This window comes from Chiloscyllium plagiosum, unplaced genomic scaffold, assembly GCF_037043375.1.
Source record: "Chiloscyllium plagiosum isolate Xiang-an unplaced genomic scaffold, Cpla_swu_hap1 HiC_scaffold_43, whole genome shotgun sequence".
Lineage (NCBI taxonomy): Eukaryota > Metazoa > Chordata > Chondrichthyes > Orectolobiformes > Hemiscylliidae > Chiloscyllium > Chiloscyllium plagiosum.
This window is the reverse complement of record NW_028270181.1, coordinates 27,872,297-27,899,790: the sequence shown is the minus strand read 5'-3', so window position 1 is coordinate 27,899,790 and position 27,494 is coordinate 27,872,297. Positions and strand designations below refer to the sequence as shown.

The 27,494-nt window shown below is 44.3% G+C and overlaps 1 protein-coding gene across 2 annotated transcripts in view; it reads right to left on the bottom strand.

The window, feature by feature from the left end:
* Nucleotides 1-9,271, bottom strand: part of LOC122541698 (carbohydrate sulfotransferase 3-like) — a 114,617-nt gene extending 105,346 nt beyond the window's left edge. Inside the window, exon 1 of one of the 2 annotated variants that reach the window (XM_087982390.1) lies at nt 9,049-9,271. The gene's annotated coding sequence lies outside the window, so the exon portion shown is untranslated. Of the gene's footprint in view, nt 1-5,302; nt 5,653-9,048 lie in introns of those variants that run through there. The other variant, XM_087982392.1, reaches the window with a different exon arrangement.
* Nucleotides 9,272-27,494: the final 18,223 nt, after the last annotated feature.

Below are 27,494 nucleotides of genomic sequence, written 5' to 3'. Positions count from 1 at the left end.
TTATGCCCAATCGCCAATGAGTGATGATGGCTATTCCATTCAAACGACACACGGTGCTGGGATGAAGTTAACAGATTCATCCGATATTTTTGTTCCCTGTGTCATAGAGTGACCGACAGTCATTGCTGCAGACACACCGTTTTTACTTTTACTCATGTGTTACCACAGTGCGTTGACCAATGCTTGTCCATCAATTAACATTAAAAACAGATGAACAGCTCATTATCACATTGCTGTCTGTGCAAGCTTACTGTTCAGATTGGATGCTACATTGCTTGCTTTAGAACAGTTATTCCATCACAAAAGAAAAATGTCGTTAGCTGTAAAGCACTTTAAAACATCACAAAAATTGCAATATAAAGGCAGATCTTTCTATCACGGCACTGGACTTGCCCCATCACACTCCATGATGAGAGTACAGTACACTGTTTTGGTGAAGGTTATCTCACACACACATTTAACACATCTGGCGAACCCCCCCCGCCCCCACACCAGCCGTTTTTTTATAATTCACTCACAGGATGTGGGCATTGCTCGCTGGATCACACTGCTGCTACTGAGCGTCATTGCTGGAGGGAACTGGTATTTGTGGGTATGGTGCCAATTAAGTGGGCTGCTTTCTCCTGGATGGTGCCAAGCTTCTCGAGTGTTGTTGGAGCTGCACCCAGCCAGGCAAATGGGCAGTATTCCAGAACTTCCTGACTTGTGCCTTGCACATGGTGGATAGGATTTGGGGAGTCAGGAGGTGACTCCTTGCCTCTGACCTATTCTTGCAGCCACTGTGTTTATATAGCCCAAGCAGTTCGGTTGAAACCATTCATTCTCTACCTCACTTACCCAGTCCACAATGACCCATTCAACCCACTTACTGCCCACCATGCCAGCTGAGCGCTCCCCACATGGCAAACTCCCTTAGGGAGATCCACCAACTTTGAATCAAGGACTGGGAAACACAGGGAGTCACTAGCGAGTTCCTGGTGACAAGCCGCACATTCCAAATGGCAGATGTTGAGCTGCTGAAGGGACTGATGTCCTGGCTACACAGGTTCAGGACAAATCTGAGTCCCTATGCAGACAATTCCACCCTGTGGGGGGAGGGGGGGGGGGGGGTGGCACACAGACTTGTGGAGAAACACAAGCGTCACTGCACGTTGCCAACAACACAGGACGATGGGCTGATCACCTCAACCTTAGCAAAGCAGGAGGCCTTGGGGATTTGCATTTGTTGAATAAATTCTGCATTATTCTAGAAGAGGCTCCAGCTGCTGAATGGCCTTCTCCTGTGCCGAATCTTCCTGTATCCGTTATTCCCGCACTATGACATGGAAAGAGCTCCGAGGAGGCTGCTGGCTCGAGTGCACTGCTTGAACTGACTTTGAATGGAAGCTGAGTCATGTCTGGCAGCCTTTCCTTCAACAACAGCAGCCATTACGTTGCAAAGTCGGCCTGGATTTCTCAAGGAAATGCTCTCCAATCCAAGAGACAGCTCCATCCATCACAGAGCCCCAGTGCAGGCTCAGAGTCTTTTAATTGTCTATTCCTGGGTTGAGGAGATCGCTGGCTAGCCCAGCATTTATTGCCCATGCCTAATTGTCCAGAGGGCAGTTAAGAGTCAACCACATTGCTGTGGGTCTGGAGTCGCATATAGGCCAGACCGGATAAGGATGACAGTTTCCCTTCCTTAAGGGCATTAGTGACCCACTTGGGTTTTTACCCACAATCAACAATTGATTCATAGTCACCGCTAGACTCTTAATTCCAGAGGTGAAAGTGAGGAACTGCAGATGCTGGAGATCAGAGTCAAGAGTGTGGTGCTGGAAAAGCACAGCTGAGGAAAGGCAGCATCCGAGCAGCAGGAGAGTCAAGGTTGTGGGCAAAAGCCCTTCATCAGAAATTCCTGATTCTCCTGCTCCTCGGATGCTGCCTGGCCAGCTGTGCTTTTCCAGCGCCACATCTCCAACCCTTAATTCCAGATTTCTGTTGAATTGCAATTGTAACATCTGCTGTGGCTTGATTCAAACCTGGGTCTGCAGTGCAATACCTGGGTCGCTGGATTAACAGGTCAGTGGCAATACCACTAAGCCAGCACCTCCCTCCATTTATGGATTAAGTCATAGGAACTTGGAAGTCATTACTGTACCAGGACTGGTACTTCATATTTTGCCATCAGTGCTTTCCCAATCTATGGATAGATATGTGTTTGATACATTCATGAGGGGCATGGATAGGATAAATAGACAAGATCTTTTCACCGGGTGTCCAGAACTAGAGGGCATAGGTTTAGGGTGAGAGAGGAAAAATTTAGAAGGGGCCTAAGGGGCATCTCTTTCACACAGAGGATGGTACGTGTATGGAATGAGCTGCCAGAGGAAGTGGTGGAGACTGGTACAGGTACAACATTTAAAAGGCATATGGATGGCTATACGAATAGGAAGGGTTTAGAGGGACATTGGCCGGGAGCTGGCAGGTGGGACTAAATTGGGTTGGGATATCTGGTCAACATGGACGAGTTGGACTGAAGGATCTGTTTCCGTGCAGTATATCTCTATGACTCTATGTCTGTAAGCCAGACTACTCAGACCCCTTGGCATCATGGTAACCCACAACCTACCAACACACTTGAACAGCGACTAATGAACCTAAAGGTTCCTTTAGATACCTCCAGCAAAAGTAACGTCATTTGCAAGGTCCCATGCAAGAACTGTAAAAAGCACTAGGTCGGACAAACTAGCAGAAAACTTGCCAACAGGATACATGGACACCAACTGGCCGCCAAAAGACATGACCCACTACCACTAGCTTCTTTACAGAGACAAAGAAGGGGACCATTTTGACATACACATCCAAGGACAGGCCAAACAAAGACACACATGAGGATTCTGAGAGGCCTGGCATTCTAACCAGAACTCCATCAATAAAACATATATTTTGTGGGGTGAATTTGTACTTGCAGGGTTACATTGTACTTTGCTCAAAAACTGCATGCATTCATGTAGAACTCTGAGCTCAAAAACTGCATGAATTTATGTAAAACTCCGTTATCTCACTTTTTAGATTAGAGTCACTCTAAACATCAGGTCATAGACAGAGAACACAGGGGGCTAACACCTTCAACATATTGTCTAGCTATCACCATTGTTAACAGCTAACCCAAGAATGCAACTTTTTTAAAAAAAGGTTTTGTGATTTACACATGAAAGAAGTGAAACTATCACTGTATTCTAACAGATGGAAGGCTTAACAGACAATCAATTTTTTAATGTATAATTTCAGTTACATCACACTGTAAATTTTTGCTATAAATTCTGTGTTAGGATTGAGCCCTCCACTATCGCTCCGAAAGCTAGTGTGCTTCCAATTAAACCTGTTGGACTATAACCTAGTGTTGTGTGATTTTTAACTCCATCAATAAACACATCGATTTCCCTTCCCTTGGAAAAACAGAACCAGAAATGACACCTTAAGAAACCAAGACCTATAAATAGTGAGGAGGGACATACCACCAGCACTTCACCAGAGAGTCTCACTGATGAATGTTACCTCATATGGTGACAGCACATCTGAAAACAAACCTTCAAGCTCAGCGAGCTAACTCACATACATAACGGGTCCACCTTAAAGTGAAAGGGCAAACTGACCATATCTGTTCAGCCATGGTAGAAAGATTCAGATTCCTGATGAAGGGTTTATGCCAGAAACATTGATTCTCCTGCTCCTCGGATACTGCCTGACCTGCTGTGCTTTTCCAGCACCACAGTCTGGACTCTGACCTCCAGCATCTGCAGTCCTCACTGTCTCCTAGCCAATCTCAACACCATTAACACTTGGCCATCTCTTCTTCCCTCTCCTCCCTAAGTCTCAAGAGTGTTGTATGAAGGCTCACTTTCCTTCTGAATGGACAGTGCACACAATTGGCTAACATTGCCAAAGGGAGCACTACATTTAAGTACACGTATGTCCTCACAGCCTTAGCTTAGTGGCTTCACTCCTGTGAAGTGTAACAGCACGGTGACTCAGTGGTTAGCACTGCTGCCTTGCAGCACCAGGGACCTGGGTTCAATTCCAGCCTTGAGAAGTGTGGCGTTGGCACATTCTCCCCATGTCTCTGCGGGTTTCCTCTGGGTGTTCTGGTTCCTCCCACAGTCCAAAGATGTGCAGGTTAGATAGATAGCTAAATTACCCATATTGTCGAGGGATAAGAAGGTTATGTGCACTACTCAGGGGTAAATATAGGGTAGGGGGAATAGGTGGGTTACTCTTCGGAGGGTCGGTGTGGACTTGTTGGGCTGAAGGGCCTGTGTAGGTTCTATGGCTCTGTCTTGGACTCACATAGTTGAAGGCTGAAGAGACCTGTGCATAAATACTGGCCTGACCCCTCAGCATAGTACTATGAGAGCACAACATAACTTCCCTGTGATGCTTATGAGATGCTAAAGCAAGGTTCCTTCTCAAGTGAATGTAAAAGATCAAATGGTACGACAGCACCTGGCCAATATTTATCCCTCACACAACATCACTAAAAACATTTTTTTTAAATCATTCACCAATAGTGTTTATAAAACACTGCTCTGTGCACAAATAGCTGCCACAATTCCTACATTATGATAGTGAAGTCACTTAAAATGGGACATCCTGGAGTTATGAGCGGCACTATACAAATGCAACTTCTCTTTCTAGTCTTAACTTAGCCAGTTGGCAGCAACTGGGTAGGTACTTGGTCTGAGACAAGGATGAGAAGGCCAGTAGAAGACTCCGGCACTGACCTGACCTGGGCTTATCCGAGTGTGTATGAGACACAATTACATTGTTCTCTCGGCCAGTTAAAGAAAAGTAACAATCATAGCCAGCAAACATGGGACATAGTGAATAGAAATGCAAGATAGACATTTTGAAAAATGTACCCCCTCCATGTCTCAGTCCCATCTGAAGAGGTACGCAGACTGGAGAAACCAGGGCACACATCAGGCCCGTGGCCTTACACTGCCGCATTTCGGATTTTTAAATGAATTAACCCAATCGGATGGCTAGCATACAGTCAACATGAACAACACAGGATTAATTCCTAATTCAGGGACCTGCTTCCTTGTCTGCTCTCTAAGACTGGGAGGTGACGGCAAATCAGCGCAGACTAAAACCACCAAGAGAAGATCTCAGAACAGGCAAGCATTGGAGTGAGGACCTGCGTTCAGGCACAGACACATGACATGACAGGACTCCTGCTTTACAGCTCATTAAACGTTCACACACATCTCAAATCAGACAGATGGACCTTCACACTCAACTCAAAGTTCAACGCTCCCACCTGTCACAGCTCCAGAATATTAGTAGCCTTTCCAAACATTTACTTCACCACGACAGATCTCTTTGGGAATCTCAGCGACAATCTCCCTTCATCGGACTAAGCAGGGGATGTTGATTCTCAGGTCGTCACCTCCCTTATGAGTTCGTGCCCAAACATCTGCTGAGACAGTGTGGCTGCTGCTCGTGTATCCTCACTCTCTTTCTCTTGAACAACAGAGAGAGTCAAGGCCGAGAGAAAAGCGATTCTATATGGTGTTTCACAGTGTCCCACAGTCCAAAGATGTGCAGGTTAGATAGATAGTTCTATAGCCAGTTAACTACTTTTGAGGGAGCTATTGGAATGCAGGGATGTGGCAGGAAGTTGTGCAGATTACAATCCCATAAATTGCTCTGGGACAGCAACCACATGGTGTGTTTATGTGACGTTGGTAGAATGATAAATATTGACCCCGTTACACCAGAAGTGAACATCTCAGTGACTCTTTAAAACAGAATGAGAGAATCCCTACAGTGTGGACGCAGGCTATTCAGACCACACCCATCCTCCAAAGAACATCCACTTCAGACTCACTCCATCCCTGTAACCCCCCCCCCCCCATTTCCCATGGCTAGCCCACCCGAACCTGCACATCTTTAGACTGTGGGAGGAAACCGGAGCACCTGGAGGTAATCCACATAGGTATGGGGAGAATGTGCAAATGCCACATAGTTGTCTGAGGCTGGAATTGAAGCCAGATCCATGGCAGCGTGAGGCGAGGGATTATTTTAAGTCGACCTGAGTGTGCAAATGGGGCTTCAGTTTAACATCTCATCTGAAGGAAGGCACTGTCAGTACAGCACTCCCTCAGAAGCTTGAACAATCTGCTTAAATCTCAAGGGTACGATATGATCCACACCTTCTGACTCAAGATGGCACAACGCCAACTGAGCCATGACTCACACCACAGAAAGATTTGATTTGATTTTGATTGTGATTTTGATCTGATGTACTCATCGTCCTGTGTATCTTGTTCCAAAACGCGGTGGGAAGAGTTGATTTGCAGGTCAATTGCCAGAATGGGGTTCCACTGTGTCCATCACCTGTACTAAACTAGTTGCTTGAGGGTCAGTCCTACATGGTGGATGGCTAAAATGGTCCCATTAGAGTAAGGGGGGGGGGCGGTGTTTGGGTGGCCGTTGTGAACATCATCTTCCCACTGCAAGATGGAAAACAAATGGAATTTTTCCCTTCATTGTTTTGGGATTGGGGTTTAAAAACAAGAGTTCCAACTCTTCAGGGTGTTGGGGAGATTACACCTGGAATACGGTGCACAGTTTGGGAAGCTGTACTTAAGAAGGACTATGCTGGCATTGGAGACAGTTCAAAGTTGTTTCCCAGGATTAAGTGGTTGCTTTATCAAGAGCAGCTATATTTATTATGAAGAATGGGGCGGGTGGGGTGTTATCTTATCGAAACATACAAGATTCAGGGGTGGAACTGATAGATGTTGAATTGTTTCTACTAATAGAGGAGTCTCAAACTTGAAGACACAGTTACAGAATAAGGGACCTAAGCGGCAACTCCGTCATTCAGAGGGTGGTGCATGTAAGGAATGAGCCAGAGGAAGTGGTGGAGACTAGTACAATTACAACATTTAAAAGGTATCTGGATGGGTATAATCGTTCAAAACTTACATGAGAAGGAGTTTTTACTCTCGGAGGGTAGCGGATGGCTGAAATGATCTCCCCCAAGGCTGGAAGGTGGATTGTTTTTTAAACACTGAGGAGATGAAGGCGTTGAAGAGTCAGCAGAAACGTGGAGCCTGGGGCAGACAGCCATAACGTGTCTGAAATGAGCCAGGCAGGTTTGAGGGACTGAGTGACCTATTCCCTCACCCTCCCCTTCCATTAGAGTTCAGAACCACAATTCCAGCTTTCACTCACTGAGACTGTCGGGAGCTGGTGTTTAGACCCTGCACCTTTTGACTGGGAGCCAGGTACACTAACGCAAATCGCGACACCCACACTTCTTAGCAATGAGTGATTCCAAAAGAATCCAGCCCAACAACTGAGCACTTCATTTCAGACACATTCTAAGCCATCTTATGTCAGAAAAACTGCAGCCAAACACCACTGACACAGGGAGACTGCAAAATGCCCAAATCTCTGAACCAGCAGAAACAGATAGAGTGATGGACACTCTTTAAACACCCGAAGCAGACACAGCCAGTACAAACTGAGCCCCACAACACTGGTTAAAAAACCCAGAATGTCAAGCCATTGAAATAGAGTTTGACTTCAATTACCAAAAGATTGTAAACAGGGAAGCTCGGGAAATATTGGCCCAAAACTCCAATAAAAACCCAGGGATCCAATTTCATTTTAAAAAATAAAACCAACTTTGATTTTGTGACTCAACTTTTCAGTTATAAAGGGACACTTTAGGAAAAACCATAGCTGCTGGGCAGGTAGTTGGTAGCACAGTGTTAATGCCCCTCTTTAATGACTAGCCACCCAGAACACCAATTTAATGCCTCTGTGAGGGGTTAAAATCTCTGGCAGCTGAGCAAAGGGTGCTGCATGTATGGAATGAGCTGCCCAGAGGAAGTGGTGGAGGCTAGAAAAGGCATTGGATGGGTACATGAATAGGAAGGGCTTAGAGGGGTATGGGCCAAGTGCTGGCGAATTGGACTGGACTAATTTAGAATATCTGGTCAGCATGGACTAGTTAGACCGAAGGGTCTGCTTGCGTGCTGTACATCTCCATGACACGTGAAAACATCTGGTTGACTCACGCCCTTAATGGAAGGAAATCTGCCATCCTTACCCATTCTGACCTAGATGTGACTCCAGACCCACAGCTATGTATAGATGACTCTGGACATGGGTGAGCCAGTGTTGGACTGGGTAGAGTTAAAAATCACACAACACCAGGTGATAGATTATAACCTGGTGGTGTGTGATTTTTAACTTGGTTGACTCTTAACTGCCCTCTGGGCAAATTAGGAATGATTAATAAATGATGACCATGACTGAGGTCAAACTAAAACTCCTTCAAATCCCTCTCAACAGTCCAGAGGGTGAATAAAACATGGGTTGAACCAAGGGTTAACCTCAATGCACTTCGGCTGAGACTAACTGCTCTCTTAAACAGTCTGTAAAACAAACCCTTTGATCAAGGATAATCCCGTCCATACGCCTTTCGTTCAGAATCTGGAACGACTGAAGTTTTTCCCCCACACCCGCAACTCCCCTCTCTGGGAGAATTATTCCAAACCAAAGCAGTTCAAACAGCCCCCAGTATCCAAAAGCACAAACACTGAAACAGGAATAAGCAACATTATTGCCTGCCTCTACCCCAATAGCAGGGAGGAATAAGAGAGGAAGAAATAAATTAACGGGACCTAAACATTTCTATTCAAAAAAAAATCTCCAAAAAGCCGTAGGGAGAGGACCAATCGAGTTTGGGGAAAAAAAACTCACAATTCCACCCATCCCCCCTATCCAACACGGCACTCTGAAAATCTCACAACTTCCAGACCTTTTGCAAAAAAAAACCTTCACTCTGCGTTACTTTCATCCCAAAGATTTCCAAACAGTTTCTGTTCCAAAGACCATCAACGTGTTCCCTTTTGTTTCTAAAATTTCTTTTTGAAAATAAAGCAGCAACAACAACGAGTTGCGGCCAATTCCTCCACAGAGCAGGGTCAGTCCCAAGCTCCCCAGTGTCTGCCCAGTTTTCAGCCCTGTCTTGAACAATGTACCTACCCCCCAGCGCCCTCGATGCACATGGCAGCCGCTCGAGTGCAGGCTCCCACGTCTCTCCGGTTCGATTCTCTCACACAAAGGAAAACGGCGATCTGGGATCCCGCAGGCGAGCAGATCAGGTTCACAGCAACAAGCGGGCGATCCGGTACAACTCTGGGCTCTGCAAAGGCTTTTCCCCAGCAGGCATGGTGATGACTGAGCCTCAGGGCAGACAGGGAGAGGCAGGGACACACAGAAAGCCTGCAGCCAGACTGAGTGATGAATGAATTCCCCCCCACCTCCCCAAAGTGGTGTCGGTTTCAATGGTGCTGCGGTTAAATGCGGGCGGAGCGGCCCCCTGGTCCGATCCTGGGCCAGCCCCCTTCTGAGATTGCTCTCCAAGATTCTGTAACGCAGGAGCCTGCGAGACATCCTGGATGGTGGAAGGGGCAGAGTTATCCCGCCCTATGACAAAACACGGGTGAGAAAACTTTTATTCAGAAGGGCACAGTATCTGAGAAAGGCATAAAAGGTGTAAAATAAAAACCCACCCCAACATGGTACAGTGGGTAAAATACCAACACACCTCAACATGATACACTGGTTAAAATACTGACACAACGCAACATGGTACAGTGAATAAAATACCAACATAACCCAACATGGTACAGTGGGTAAACTACCAATGCACCCCAACATGGTACAGCGGGTAAAATACCAAAAGAATTCAACATGGTACAGTGGGAAAAATAGTGACACATCCCAACAGTGGGTAAAATACCAACACACCCCAACATGGTACAGTGGGTAAAATACCAAAAGAATTCAACATGGTACAGTGGGAAAAATAGTGACACATCCCAACAGTGGGTAAAATACCAACATAACTAAACATGGTACAATGGGTAAAATACCAACACACCCCAACACGGAACAGTGTGTAAAATACCGAAAGAACCCAACATGGTACAGCGGGAAAAACAGCGACACACCCCAACATGGTACAGTGAGTAAAATACCAACATAACACAACATGGTGCGGTGGGTAATATCGCTGCTGGAAATGTGTTGCTGGAAAAGCGCAGCAGGTCAGGCAGCATCCAGGGAACAGGAGAATCGACGTTTCGGGCATAAGCCCTTCTTCAGGCTTATGCCCGAAACGTCGATTCTCCTGTTCCCTGGATGCTGCCTGACCTGCTGCGCTTTTCCAGCAACACATTTCCAGCTCTGATCTCCAGCATCTGCAGACCTCACTTTCTCCTCACAGTGGGTAATATACCAACATAACCAAACATGGTACAGTGGGTAAAATACCAACACACCCCAACACGGAACAGTGTGTAAAATACCGAAAGAACCCAACATGGTACAGCGGGAAAAATAGAGACACACCCCAACATGGCACAGTGGGTAAAATACCAACACATGCCAACATGGTACAGTGGGTAAAATACCGACAGACCCTAACATGGTACAGTGAGGATAATATCAACACACCCCGACATGGTACAGTGGGTAAAATACCAACATAACACAACGTGGTCCAGTGGGTAAAATACCAACAGAGCCAAACATGGTACAGTGGGAAAACTACCAAGACAGCCCAACATGGTAAAGTGAGTAAAATATCAACACACCCCGACATGGTACAATGGGTAAAATATCAACATAACCCAAAATGTAACAGTGGGTAAAATACCAACATAACACAACATGATGCAGTGTGTAAAATAACGACATAACCCAACATGGTACAGCGGGTAAAATATCAACACATCCCGATATGTACAAGGGATAAATAACTGATACAACCCAACATGGTACAGTGGGTAAAATGCCAACACACCCCAACATGGCACAGTGGGTAAAATACCAACACACCCCAACACGGCACAGTGGGTAAAATACCGAAAGAACCCAACATGGTACAGCGGGAAAAATAGAGACACACCCCAACATGGTACAGTGAGTAAAATACCAACACAACACATCATTGCACAGTGGTTAAAACACCAACATACCTCAACATGGTACAGTGGGTAAAATACAAACACACTGCAACATGGTACAGTGGGTAAAATACCAACAGAGCCCAACATGGTACAGTGGGTAAAATACCAACAGAGCCCAACATGGTACAGTGGGTAAAATACCAACAGAGCCCAACATGGTACAGTGGGTAAAATACCAACAGAGCCCAACATGGTGCGGTGGGTAAAATACCAACATAACCCAATACGGTACAATGGGTAAAATACCAACAGAAGCAAACATGATGCACTGTGTAAAATACCAACACATCCCAACATGGTACAGTGATAAAATGCCAACAGACCCCAACATGGTATAGCAGGTAAAATACCAACACACCTCAACATGCTACAGCAGGTAAAATACCAACATAACACAACATGGCACAGTGGTTAAAATACCAACGCACCCCAACATGGTACTGTGGGTAAAATACCGACAGAGCCCAATATGGTACAGCAGGTAAAATACCGACACAACCCAACATGGTACAGAAGGTAAAATACCAACATAACCCAATACGGTACAGTGGGTAAAATACCAACAGAACCAAACATGGTACAGTGTGTAATATACCAACACATCCCAACATGGTACAGTGATAAAATACCAACACACCTCAACATGGTACAGCAGATAAAATACCAACACAACCAAACATGGTACAATGGGTAAAATACCAACACACCCCAACACGGCACAGTGGGTAAAATACCGAAAGAACACAACATGGTACTGCAGGAAAAATAGCGACAAACCCAAACATGGTACATTGAGTAAAATATCAACAAAACACATCATGGCACAGTGGTTAAAACACCAACATACCCCAACATGGTACAGTGGGTAAAATACAAACACACTGCAACATGGTACAGTGGGCAAAATACTGACAGACCCTAACATGGTACAGTGGTAAAATACCGACAGAGCCCAACATGGTACGTTGGGTAAAATACCAACATAACCCAATACGGTACAATGGGTAAAATACCTACAGAACCAAACATGCTACAGCAGATAAAATACCAACACACCACAACATGGTACAGTGGATAAAATACCAACACACCCCAACATGGTACAGTGAGTAAAATACCAACACACCCCAACATGGTACAGTGAGTAAAATATCAACACACCCCGACATGGTACAGTGTGTAAAATACCAACATAATCCAACGTGGTACAGTGAGTAAAAGTCCAACATAAGCCAGCATGGTACATTGGGTAAAATACCAACAGAACCAAACATGGTGCAGTGGGAAAACTACCAAGATAACCCAACATGGTACAGTGAGTAAAATATCAACACACCCCGACATGGTACAATGGGTAAAATACCAACATAACCCAAAATGTAACAGTGGGTAAAATACCAACAGAACCAAACATGGTACAATGGGTAAAATGCCAACATAACCCAACATGATATAGTGTGTAAAATAACGACAGAGCCCAACATGGTACAGCAGGTAAAATATCAACACAACCCAACATTGTACAGTGGATAAAATACCAACACACCCCAGCACGGAACAGTGGGTAAAATACCGAAAAAACCCAACATGGGACAGTGAGTAAAATACCAACAGAAGCCAGCATAGTACAGTGGGTAGAATACCAACAGAACCTAACATGGTACAGTGGGAAAACTATCAAGATAGCCCAACATGGTACAGTGGGCAAAATACCGACAGAACCCGGCAAGATACAGTGAGTAAAATATCAACACACCCCAACATGGTACAGTGAGTAAAATACCAACACACCCCAACATGGTACAGTGAGTAAAATACCAACATAATCCAACATGGTACAGTGAGTAAAATACCAACATAACCCAACATGGTACATTGGGTAAAATACAAACACACCCCAACATGGTACAGTGGGTAAAATATCAACACACCCCAACATGGTACAGTGGGTAAAATATCAACACAACCCGATATGGTACAGTGGGCAAAATACCAACAGAAGCCAGCATGGTACAGTGGGTGAAATACCAACAGAACCAAACATGGTACTGTGGGAAAACTACCAAGATAACCCAACATGGTACAGTGAGTAAAATACCAACACATCCCAACATGGTACAGTGGATAAATTGCCAACATAACCCAACCTGGTACAGTGGGTAAAATACCTACATAATTCAACATGTTATGGTGGGTAAAATATGAACACACCTCAACATGGTACGGTGGGTAAAATACCAACACATCCCAATATGGTACAGCGAGTAAAATACCAACACATCCCAATATGGTACAGAGGGTAAAATACCGACACAACCCAACATGGTACAGAGGGTAAAATACCAACATAACCCAAAATGTAACAGTGGGTAAAATACCAACATAACACAACATGATGCAATGTGTAAAATAACGACATAACCCAACATGGTACAGCGGGTAAAATATCAACACATCCCAATATGTACAGAGGGTAAAATACCGACACAACCAAACATGGTACAGTGGGTAAAATACCAACACATGCCAAAATGGTGCAGAGGGTAAAATACAAACACACTGCAAAATGGTACAGTCGACAAAATATCAACACACCCCGACATGGTACAGTTGGCAAAATACCAACATAACCCAACGTGGTACAGTGAGTAAAATTCCAACATAAGCCAGCATGGTACAGTGGGTAAAATATCAACACACACCGACATGGTACAATGGGTAAAACACAAACATAACCCAACATGTAACAGTGGGTAAAATACCAACATAACCCAACATGATGCAGTGTGTAAAATAACAACATAACCCAACATGATGCAGTGTGTAAAATAACAACATAACCCAACATGGTATAGTGTGTAAAATAACAACACAACCCAACATGGTACAGCGGGTAGAATATCAACACATCTCGATATGTACAGAGAGTAAAATACCGACACAACCCAACATGATGCAGTGTGTAAAATAACGACATAACCCAACATGGTACAGCGGGTAGAATATCAACACATCCCGATATGTAAAGGGGGTAAAATACCGATACAACCCAACATTGTACAGTGGGTAAAATACCAACACACCCCAACACGGAACAGTGTGTAAAATACCGAAAGAACCCAACATGGTACAGCGGGAAAAATAGCGACACACCCCAACATGGTACAGTGAGTAAAGAAGCCAGCATGGTACAGTGGGTAGAATACCAACAGAGGAGAAAGTGAGGTCTGCAGACGCTGGAGATCAAAGCTGAAACTTTATTGCTGGAACAGCACAGCAGGTCAGGCAGCATCTAGGGAACAGAAGATTCGACGTTTCGGGCACATGCTTTCCTGAAGAAGGCATGTGCCCGAAACGTCGAATCTTCTGTTCCCTAGATGCTGCCTGACCTGCTGTGCTGTTCCAGCAATAAAGTTTCAGAATACCAACAGAACCTAACATAGTACAGTGAGAAAACTATCAAGATAACCCAACATGGTACAGTGGGCAAAATACCGACAGAACCCCGTATGGTACAGTGGGTAAAATACCAACATACCCCAACATGGTGCAGTGTGTAAAATACCAACATAATCCAACATGGTGCAGTGTGTAAAATACCAACATAATCCAACATGGTACAGTGGGTAAACTATCAACACACCCCAACATCATACTGTGGGTAAAATACCGACACACCCCAACATGGTGCAGTGTGTAAAATACCAACATAATCCAACATGGTACAGTGGGTAAATAACATTACACCCCAACATGGTAAAATGCCAACTAAACCAAACATGGTACAGTGGTTAAAATACCAACAAAACACAACATGGCACAGTGGTTAAAATACCAACACACTCCAACATGGCACAGTGGGTAAAATACCAACACACTCTAACATGGTACAGTGGGTAAAATACCAGCACACCCCAACTTGGTACAGTGGGTAAGTTACCAACAAACTCCAACAGGGTACAGTGGGTAAAATACAAACACACTCCAACATGGTACACTGGGTAAAATACCACACACATCAACATGATACAGTAAGTAAAATAGAATTAAAATCCAACATGGTACAGTGGGAAAAATACCAACACACCCCAACATCATACTGTGGGTAAAATACCGACACACCCCAACATGGTACAGTGGGTAAAATGCCAACATAACCCAACATGGTACAGCAGGTAAACTATTGACTCACCACTACATGGAACACTGGGAAAAATACCAAACTAACCCAATATGGTACAGTGGGTAAAACGCAAACACACCACAACATGGTACATTGGGTAAAATACCAACACTCCCAACATGGTACAGTGGGTAAAATGCCGACACGCCAACATGGTACAGCCGGAAAATAACAACAAACCCGAACATGGTACAGTGTGCATGTTGGGTTAGGTTGGTATTTTACTCACTGTACCATGTTGTGGTGTGTTGGTATTTTACCCACTGTACCATGTTGTGTTATGCTCGTATTTTACCCACTGTACCATGTTGGTATTTTACCCGCTGTACCATGTTGTGGTGCCGACATTCCCACTGTTACATGTGGAGTGTGTTGTTATTTTACCCACTGTACCATGTTGGGTAATGTCAGCACCACAACATGGTATAGTGGGTAAAATACCAACATGGTACAGTGGGTAAAATACGAGCATAACACAACATGGTACAGTGGGTAAAATACCAAGACGCCACAACAAGGTACAGTGAGTAAAATAACACTATATAGGACAAACAGGAAGACAGCTAATGATCCGCATCCATGAACATCAACTAGCCACAAAACGCCACGACCAGCTATCCTTAGTAGCCACACACGCAGACGACAAGCAACATCAATTCGACTGGGACAACACTACCATTATAGGGCAAGCCAAACAAAGAACAGCCAGGGAATTCCTAGAGGCATGGCATTCATCCACAAACTCCATCAACAAACACATCGACCTGGACCCAATATACCGGCCACTACAGCGGACAGCTGAAACTGATAACCGGAAGCGGCAGGGACAGGCCACTATAAATGCTGGAGGAAACACCACAGAAGCGCTTCACAGGTGGCTCCCAAGCACTGAGGATGTCACCTAGACAGGGGATGAAACGTTTGCAACAAAATTTTCCAGCTCGGCGAACAGAACGACAACAATGGTACAGTGGTAAAATACCAACGAACCCCAACATGGTACAGTGGGTAAAATACCAACACACCACAACATGGTACAGTGGTAAAATACCAACGAACTCCAACATGGTACAGTGGGTAAAATACCAACACACCCCAACATGGCACACTGGGTAAAACGCCAAAATAACCCAACACGGTGCAGTGTGTAAAATACCAACACACTCCAACATAGTACAGTGGGTAAAATACCAACACATCCCAATATGGTAGAATGGGTACAATACCAATATAACACAACACAGTACAGTGGGTAAAATCTTCGAGGAGAAAGTGAGGTCTGCAGATGCTGGAGATCAAAGTTGAAACTTTATTGCTGGAACAGCACAGCAGGTCAGGCAGCATCCAGGGAACAGGAGATTCGACGTTTCGGGCACAGGCCCTTCCTCAGGAATGAGCAGAGAGTGTTCAGCAGGAGAAGATAAAAGGTAGGGAGGAGGGACCCTCCTCCAAGTCCCTCCTCCCTACCTTTTATCTTCTCCTGCTGAACACTTTCTGCTCATTCCTGAGGAAGGGCCTGTGCCCGAAACGTCGAATCTCCTGTTCCCTGGATGCTACCTGACCTGCTGTGCTGTTCCAGCAATAAAGTTTCAACAGTGGGTAAAATAACAACATAACCAAACATGGTGCACTGGGTAAAATTTCCTGAAGAAGGGCTTATGCCCGAAACGTCAATTCTCCTGTTCCCTGGATGCTGCCTGACCTGCTGCGCTTTTCCAGCAACACATTTTCAGCTCTGATCTCCAGCATCTTCAGACCTCACTTTCTCCTAAAATACCAACACACCCCAACATGGTACAGTGGATAAAATACTAACACACCTCAACATGGTACTGTGAGTAAAATACCAACATAACTAAACATGGTACAGTGGGTAAACTACCAACATAACACAACATGGTACAGTGGGTAAAATACCAACATGCTACAGTGTTTAAAATACCAACACACACCAACATGGTACAGTGGGTAAAATACCAACATAATCAATCATGGTAAGGTGTGTAAAATACCAACAAAATCCAACATGGTACAGTGGGAAAAATGCCAACACGCCTCAACATGGCACTGTGGTTAAAATACCAACACACACCAACATGGTACAGTGGGTTAAATACCAACATAACCAAACATGGCACAGTAGGTAAAATACCAACATAACCCCACATGGTACAGTGTGTAAAATACCAACACATCCCAGCATGGTACAGTGGGTAAAGTACCAACACACCACAACATGGTACAGCGGGTAAAATACCAACACACCCCAACGTGGCACACTGGGTAAAATGCCAAAATAACTCAACATGGTGCAGAGGGTAAAATACCGACCCCCTCCAACATAGTACAGTCGGTAACATACCAAAACACCCCAACTGGTACAGTGGGTAAAATACCAACACACTCCAACATGGTACAGTGGGTAAAATACCAACACATCCCAATATGATAAATTGGGTACAATACCAATATAACACAACATGGTCCAGTGGGTAAAATACCAACACTGCCCAACATGGTACAGTAGGTAAAATACCAACACACCCCAACATGCTACAGTGCTTAAAATACCAATACACACCAACATGCTACAGTGCTTAAAATACCAACACACACCAACATGGTACAGTGGGTAAAATACCTACATAACCAAACATGGTAAGGTGTGTAAAATACCAACAAACCCAACATGGTACAGAGGGGAAAATGCCAACATGCCTCAACATGGCACTGTGGTCAAAATACCGACACACACAAACATGGTACAGTGGATAAAACACAAACACACCCCAACATGATACAGTGGGTTAAATACCAACATTACCAAACATGGCACGGTGGGTAAAATACCAACATAACCCCACATGGTACAGTAGGTAAAATACAAACATAATCAAACAAGGTACACTGGGTAAAATACCAACACGGTACAGCGGGTAAAATACCGACAGAACCCGACATGGTACAGTGGGTAAAATAGCGACACACCCCAACATGGTACAGTGGGTAAATTACCAACACATCACAACATGGCACAGCGGGTAAAATACGAGCATAACCCAACATGGTACAGTGGGTAAAATACCGACACACCCCAACAAGGCACAGTGAGTAAAATACCAAAATAACCCAACATGGTACAGTGGGTAAATGGTCAACATAACCCAAAGGGGCACAGCAGGTAAAATACCAACAAACCTCAACATAGTACAGCTGGTAAAATACCAACATAACTCAAAATGGTACAGTGGGTAAAATACCAAAATAGCCCCACATGGTACTGTGGGTAAAATACCAACACACCCCAACATGGGACAGAGGGTAAAATATCGACACACCACAACATGGTACAGCGGGTAAAATACCAACACAGCCCAACATGGTACAGCGGGTAAAATACCAACACACCCCAACGTGGCACAATGGGTAAAATGCCAAAATAACCCAACATGGTGCAGAGGGTAAAATACCAACACACCCCAACATGGTACAGTGGGTAAAATACCTACACACCCCAACATGGTACAGTGGGTAAAATACCTACACACCCCAACATGGTACAATGGGTAAAATACCTACACACCCCAACATGGTACAGTGGGTAAAATACCTACACACCCCAACATGGTACAGTGGGTAAAATACCTACACACCCCAACATGGTACAGTGGGTAAAATACCAATACACCCAACATGGTACAGTGGGTAAAATACCAACACATCCCAATATGGTAAATGGGTACAATATCAATATAACATAACACATCAATAAAATACCAACATAACCAAACATGGTTCACTGGGTTAAAAACACATCCCAACATGGTACAGTGAGTAAAATACCAACATAACCCAACATAGTACAGTGGGAAAATGACCACATAACCCAACGGGGCACAGCGGGTAAAATACCAATAAACCTCAACAAGACACAGCAGGTAAAATACCAACATAGCTCAAAATGGTACAGTGGATAAAATACAAACGCACCCCAACATGGTACTGTGAGTGAAATACCAACATAACCAAACATGGTACAGTGGGAAAACTACCAACATAACCCAACATGGTACAACAGATAAAATATAAACACACCCTAACATGGCACACTGGGTAAAATGCCAAAATAACACAACATGGTGCAGAGGGTAAAATACCAACACACCCCAACATGGTACAGTGGGTAAAATACCAACACATCCCAATATGGTAAAATGGGTAAAATACCAACACACACCAACATGGTACAGTGGGTAAAATACCAACGAACCCCAACAATGGTACAGTGGGTAAAATACCAACACACACCAACATGGTACAGTGGGTAAAATACCAACGAACCCCAACATGGTACAGTGGGTAAAATACCTACACACCCCAACATGGTACAGTGGGTAAAATACCAACACACACCAACATGGTACAGTGGGTAAAATACCAACACACACCAACATGGTACAGTGGGTAAAATACCAACGAACCCCAACAATGGTACAGTGGGTAAAATACCAACACACACCAACATGGTACAGTGGGTAAAATACCAACACACACCAACATGGTACAGTGGGTAAAATACCAACACACCCCAACAATGGTACAGTGGGTAAAATACCGACAGAACCCAACATGGTACAGTGAGTAAAATATCAACACACCTCAACATGGTACAGTGAGTAAAATACCAACATAACCCAACATGATACAGTGCGTAAAATACCAACACATCGCCAACATGGTACAGCGGTTTAAATATCGACACATCGCAACATGGTACAGTGTGGAAAATACCAAAATAAACCAATATGGTACAGTGGGTAAAATGCCAACATAATCCAACAGAGTCCAGTAGGAATAATATCAAAACATCGTGATATGTTACAGTGCGTAAAACACCGACATACCCCAACATGGTGCAGCCGGAAAAATAACAACAAACCCGAACATGGTACAGTGGGTAAAATAACAGCACACCCCAACATGTAACAGTGGGGAAAATACCACCACACCACAACATGGTACAGCGGGTAAAATACAAACATAATCCAACATAGTACAGTGGGTAAAATAACAGCACACCCCAACATGGTACAGCGGGTAAAATACAAACATAATCCAACATGGTACAGTGGGTAAAATATCAGCATAACCAACATGGTACTGTGGTTAAAATACCAACACACTCCAACATGGTACAGCGGGTAAAGTACCACCACATCCCAACATGGACAGTGGGTAAAATACCAACATAACCCAACCCGATACAGTGGGTAAAATACCAACACACCCCAAAATGCTACAGTGCTTAAAATACCAACACACACCAACATGGTACAGTGGGTAAAATACCAACAGAACCCAACATGGTACAGTGTGTACAATATCAACACACCCCAAAATGGTACAGTGCTTAAAATACCAACATAATCCAACATGGTACAGTGGGTAAAATACGAGCATAACCAACATGGTACAGTGTGTTAAATACCAACACACCCCAACATCGTACTGTGGTTAAAATACCAACACACCCCAACATGGTACAGAGGGTAAAATACCAACACACCCCAACATGGTACAGAGGGTAAAATACCAACACACCCCAACATCGTACTGTGGTTAAAATACCAACACACCCCAACATGGTACAGAGGGTAAAATACCAACACACCCCAACATCGTACTGTGGTTAAAATACCAACACACCCCAACATGGTACAGTGGGTAAAATACCAACACACCCCAACATGGTACAGTGGGTAAAATACCAACACACCCCAACATGGTACAGTGGGTAAAATACCAACACACACAACATGGTACAGTGGGTAAAATACCAACACACCCCAACATGGCACACTGGGTAAAATGCCAAAATAACCCAACATGGTGCAGCGGGTAAAACACCAACACACCCCAACATGGTACAGTGGGTAAAATATAAACACACCCCAACTTGGTACAGTGGGTAAAATACCAAAATAACCAAACATGGTACAGTGTGTAAATTACCAACACACCCCAAGATGGTACAGTGAATAAAATACCAACATAATCAAACATGGTACAGTGGGTAAACTACCAACATAACCCAACATGGTACAGTGGGTAAAATATCAACATAACCAAACATGGTAAGGTGTGTAAAATACTAATAAAATCCAACATGGTACAGTGGGAAAAACACCAACATGCCCCAACATGGTACAGCGGGTAAAACACCAACACACCCCAACATGGCACTGTGGTTAAAATACCAACATACGCCAACAAGGTACAGTGGGTAAAACACCAACACACCCCAACATGGCACTGTGGTTAAAATACCAACATACGCCAACAAGGTACAGTGGGTAAAACACCAACACACACCAACATGGTACAGTGGGAAAAACACCAACATGCCCCAACATGGTACAGCGGGTAAAACACCAACACACCCCAACATGGCACTGTGGTTAAAATACCAACATACGCCAACAAGGTACAGTGGGTAAAACACCAACACACACCAACATGGTACAGTGGGTAAAATACCAACATAATTCTACATGGTACAGTGGGTAAAATACAAACATAATCAAACATGGTACAGTGGGTAAAATACCAACACCCCCCAACACGGTACAGCGGGTAAAATACCGACAGAACCCGACATGGTACAGCGGGAAAAATACCAACATAACCCAACGTGGTACAGTGGGTAAAATAGCGACACACCCCAACATGGTACAGTGGGTAAAATAGCGACACACCCCAACATGGTACAGCGGGTAAAATATTGTCACACCACAACATGGTACAGTGGGGAAAATACTAAAATAACCCAATATGGTACAGTGCATAAAATACCAACACACCTCAACTTGGTACAGCCAGAAAAATACCAACAATACCGAACATTGTACTGTGTGTAAATTGCCAACATTACCCAACATGGTACAGTTGGTAAAATAACAACACGCCCCAACATGTAACAGTGGGTAAAATACCAACACACCTCAACCTGGTACAGTGGGTAAAATACGAGCTTAACCCAACATGGTACAGTGGGTAAAACACCAACATAACCCAACATGGTACAGTGGGTAAATTACCAACATAACCCACCGGGACACAGCAGGTAAAATACCAACACACCTCAACATGATACAGCAGATAAAATACCAACATAACCCAACATGGTACAGTGGGTAAAATGCCAAAATAACCCAACATGATACAGTGCTTAAAATACCAACACACCCCAGCATGGTACAGAGGGTAAAATATGACACACCACAACATGGTACAGTGGGTAAAATACCAACACACCCCAACAAGGTACACTGGGTAAAATATCAACCCACCCAACATGGTACAGCAGGTAAAATACTAACAAATCCCAATGTGGTACAGTGGGTAAAATGCCGACAAAACCCAACATTGTACAGTGGGTAAATTACCAACACACCCCAACATGGTACAGTGGTTAAAATACCAACAGGTAAACACATCCACCAATATCATTTACTGTATCCGTTGCTCCCGATGCAGTCTCCTCTACATTGTGGAGACTGGACGCCTCCTAGCAGAGCGCTTTATGGAACATCTCTTGGACACCCGCACCAATCAACCACACCGCCCTGTGGCCCAACATTTCAACTCACCTTCCCACTCAGACGAGAACATGGAGGTCCTGGCCTCCTTCATCGCCACTCCCTCACCACCCAACGCCTGGAGGAAGAAAGCTTCATCTTCCGCCTCGGAACACTTCAACCCCAGGGCATCAATGTGGACTTCACCAGTTTCCTCATTTCCCCTCCACCCACCTCACCCCAGCTCCAAACTTCTAGCTCAGCACTGTCGCCATTACCTGTCCTACCTGCCTAACTTCCTTTCCACCTATCCAATCCATCCTCCTCTCTGACCTATCACCTTCATCCCCACCCCCATTCACCCAGTGTACCCTTTGCTACCTTCCCCCACCCTCCTCCCTGACCGATCACCTTCATCCCCACCCCCATTCACACATTGTACTCTATTCTACTTTCTCCCCACCCCCATCCTCCTCTCAATTATCTCTCCACACTTCAGGCACTCTGCCTGTATTCCCGAAACGTCGATGTTCCTGCTCCTCAGATGCTGCCTGAACTGCTGTGCTTTTCCAGCACCACTCTAGTCCCAGAATCTGGTTTCCAGCATCTGCAGTCATTGGTTTTACACCCCAACATGGTACAGTGGGTAAAATACCAACATTACCCAACATGGCACAGTGGGTAAAATAGGAACACACCCCAACATGGTACAGCAGGTAAAGTACCAACACACCCAAACACGGTACATTGGGTAAAATACCAACACACACCAACATGGTACAGTGGATAAAATATCAACAGAACCCAACATGGTACAGTGTGTAAAATATCAACACACTCCAACATAGTACTGTGGTCAAAATACCAACACATCCAAACATGATACAGAGGGTAAAATACCAACACACCCCAACATGGTACAGTGGTTAAAATACCAACACACCTCAACATGGTACTGTGGTTAAAATAGCAACATAACCCAACATGGTACAGTGGGTAAAATACCAACACACCTCAACATGGTACAGTGGTTAAAATAGCAACATAACCCAACATGGTACAGCAGGTAAAATACCAACACATCCCAGTATGGTACATTTTGAGCTATGTTGGTATTTTACCTGCTGTATCTTGTTGAGGTTTGTTTTTATTTTACCTGCTGTGCCCTGTTGGGTTATGTTGGTATTTTACTCACTGTACCATGTTGGGGTGTGTCGCTATTTTACGCACTGTACCATGTTGGGTTATGCTCGTATTTTACCCACAGTACCATGTAGGTATTTTACCCACTGTACCATGTTGTGGTGTGTTGGTATTTTACCCGCTGTACCATGTTCGGGTTTGTTGTTATTTTTCCAGCTGTACCATGTTGGGGTGTGTCAGTGTTTTACGCACTGTACCATACTGGTATGTTTTGATATTATATCTACTGGACCCTATTGGATTATGTTGGTATTTTACCCACTGTACCATATTGGAGTGTGTTGGTATTTTACCCACTGTACCATGTTGGGTTATGTTAGCATTTTACTCATGGTACCATGTTGGGTTATTTTGATATTTTACCCTCTGTACCATGTGGGATTATGTTTGTATTTTGCCCGCTGTACCATGTTACATGTTGCTGTGTGTTGTTATTTTACCCATTATACCATGTTGGGTAATGTTGGTATTTTACACACTGTATCATGTTGGGATGTGTTGGTATTTTACCCACTGTACTGTTGTGGTGTGGTGGTGTTTTCCCCATTTTACATGTTGCTGTGTGTTGTTATTTTACCCATTATACCATGTTGGGTAATGTTGGTATTTTACACACTGTATCATGTTGGGATGTGTTGGTATTTTATCCACTGTACCGTGCTGGGTTATGTTGGTATTTTACCCAGTGCACCATGTTGGGTTGTGTCGGTATTTTACCCGCTGTACCCTACTGGGATCTTTTGGAATTTTACCCGCAGTACCATGTTGAGGTGTGTTGGCATTTTACCCACTATACCATGTTGTGATGTGTCGATATGTTCCCGTCTGTACCATGTTGGGGTGTGTTGGTATTTTACCCACTGTACCATGTTGTGGTGTGTCATATTTTACCCTCTGTACCATGCTGGGGTGTGTTGGTATTTTAAGCACTGTATCCCGAAACGTCGATTCTCCTGTTCCCTGGATGCTGCCTGACCTGCTGCGCTTTTCCAGCAACACATTTCCAGCTCTGATCTCCAGCATCTGCAGACCTCACTTTCTCCTCAAAGATTTTACCCACTGTACCATGTTGGGTTATTTCAGCATTTTACGCACTGTACCATTTTGAGTTATGTTGGTATTTTACCTGCTATACCATGTTGAGGTGTGTTGGAATTTTACCAGCTGTGCCCCATTGGGTTATGTTGGCCATTTACCCACTGTACCATGTTGGGTTATGTTGTATTTTACTCACTGTACCATGTTGGGGTGTGTCGGTATTTTACCCACTGTACCACGTTGGGTTATGCTTATATTGTACCCACTGTACCATGTTGGAATTCTTCCCACTGTTCCGTGTTGGTGTGTGTTGGTATTTTACTCACTGTACCATGTTGGGGTGTGTCGGGTAAAATAACAACACACCCCAACATGTAACAGTGGGTAAACCCCAATACACCACACATGGTACAGTTGGTAAAATACCAACATAACCCAACATGGCACATTGGGTAAAATACCAACACACCCCAACATGTTACAGCGAATAAAATATCGACACACCACAACATGGTACAGTGGGTTAAATACCATCACACCCCAACATGGTATAGTGGGTCAAATACCAGCATAACCCAATGTAGTACATTGGTTAAAATACCAACATAACGCAACATGGTACAGTGTAAAATACCAACATAACCCAACATGGTACAGTGGGTAAAATACCTACATAACCCAAAATGGTACCGTGGGTAAAATGCCAACATAACCCAACATGGTATAGTGGGTAAAATAGAAACACACCCCAACATGGTACAGTAGGTAAAATACCAACACACCCCAACAGGTTACAGCGGGTAAAAATATCGACACACCACAACATGGTACAGCGGGAAAATACCAACACACACCAACATGGTACAATGGATAAAATACCAACACACCCCAACACTGTACAGTGGCTAAGATATCAGCAAGAGAATGCAACATGGTACAGCGGGTTAAAATACAAAGTGAACACAACATGGTACAGCGGGTAAAATATCATCAAAAGAACAAAACGTGTATACCTGGTAAAATACTATCAAGAGAACACAACATGGTACATTGGGAAAAATACCAAGAGAACACAGCATGGCACTGTGGGTAAAATATCATCAAGAGAACACAACATGCTTCAGGAGGGTTTAAACTAGATTGGCTACCGACTGGGAACCTGGCAACGGATCAGATTATGGGGTAGGTAGTGAACAGCCAGATACAGCATGCAGAGAGTCTGTGAAGAGGGATGGGCAGTTGATAGGGCAAAGGCGCAGTCAGTGTGATGGGCCTAAGTGTGTCTATTTTAATGCAAGAAACATCAGGAATAAAGGTGACAAACTCAGAGCATGGAGCAGTACTTGGAACAATGGTGTTGTGGCCATTACAGAGACTTCGATATCACAGGGGCGGGAATGGTTGTTGGATGTTCCAGGGTTTAGATGTTTCAAAATGAATATAGGGGCAAGGAAAAGAGGTGGGGAGTGGCATTGCTAATCAGGGATAGTGTCACAGCTGCAGAAAGGGAGATCGTCGAGGAAGGTTTGTCTACTGAGTCAGTATGGGTGGAAGTCAGAAATAGGGAAGGAGTAGTCACTGTATTGAGAGTTTTCTACAGGCCCCCCAATAGCAACAGAGTCACGGAAGAGCAGATTAGGAGGCAGATTTTGGGAAGGTGCAGAAGTAACAAGGTTGTTGTCATGGGTGACTTTAACTTCCTTAATATTGATTAGGACCTCCTTAGCTCAAATAGTTTGGATGGAGCAGTTTTAGTCAGATATGCCCAGGAAGGATTCTTGATACAATATGTAGATAGGCCAACTAGAAGGGAGGCCATATTGGATTTGGTGCTCAGCAATGATCCAGGCCAGGTGTCAGATCTCTCAACTCCCTGACCTTTACTATAGTCATGGACAGGGATAGGAGCAGATGGTATTTAATTGGGAGAGGGGGTGTTACCATGCTATTAGGCAGGAATTGGGGCATCTAAATTGGGAACAGATGTTCTCAGGGAAATGCACAAGAGAAATGTGGAGGTTGTTTAGGGAGCACTTGCTGATAGTGCTGGAAGGGTTTGTCAGGTCTTTAGAGCGTTACAAGTTAGCCAGGAAGGAACTAAAGAATGGACTTAGGAGAGCTAGAAGGGGGCATGAAAAAGCTTTAGTGGGTTGGAAACCCTAAGGCATTCTACACTTATGTGAGGAACAAGAGGATGGCCAGAGTGAGAGTAGGGCCGATCAGGGATAGTTGAGGGAACCTGTGCATGGAGTCGGAGCAGGGAGGGGAGGAACTTAATGAATACTTTGCTTCAGTGTTGGTGTTTGTGAGGACAGTGTGAAACAGACTGATATGTTCAAACAGGTTGATGTAGGAAGGAGGATTTGCTGAAGATTTTGAAAAACATAGGGATAGATAAGTCCCCTGGGCCAGACAAGATATACCCAAGGTTACGACAGGGAGCGAGGGAAGAGA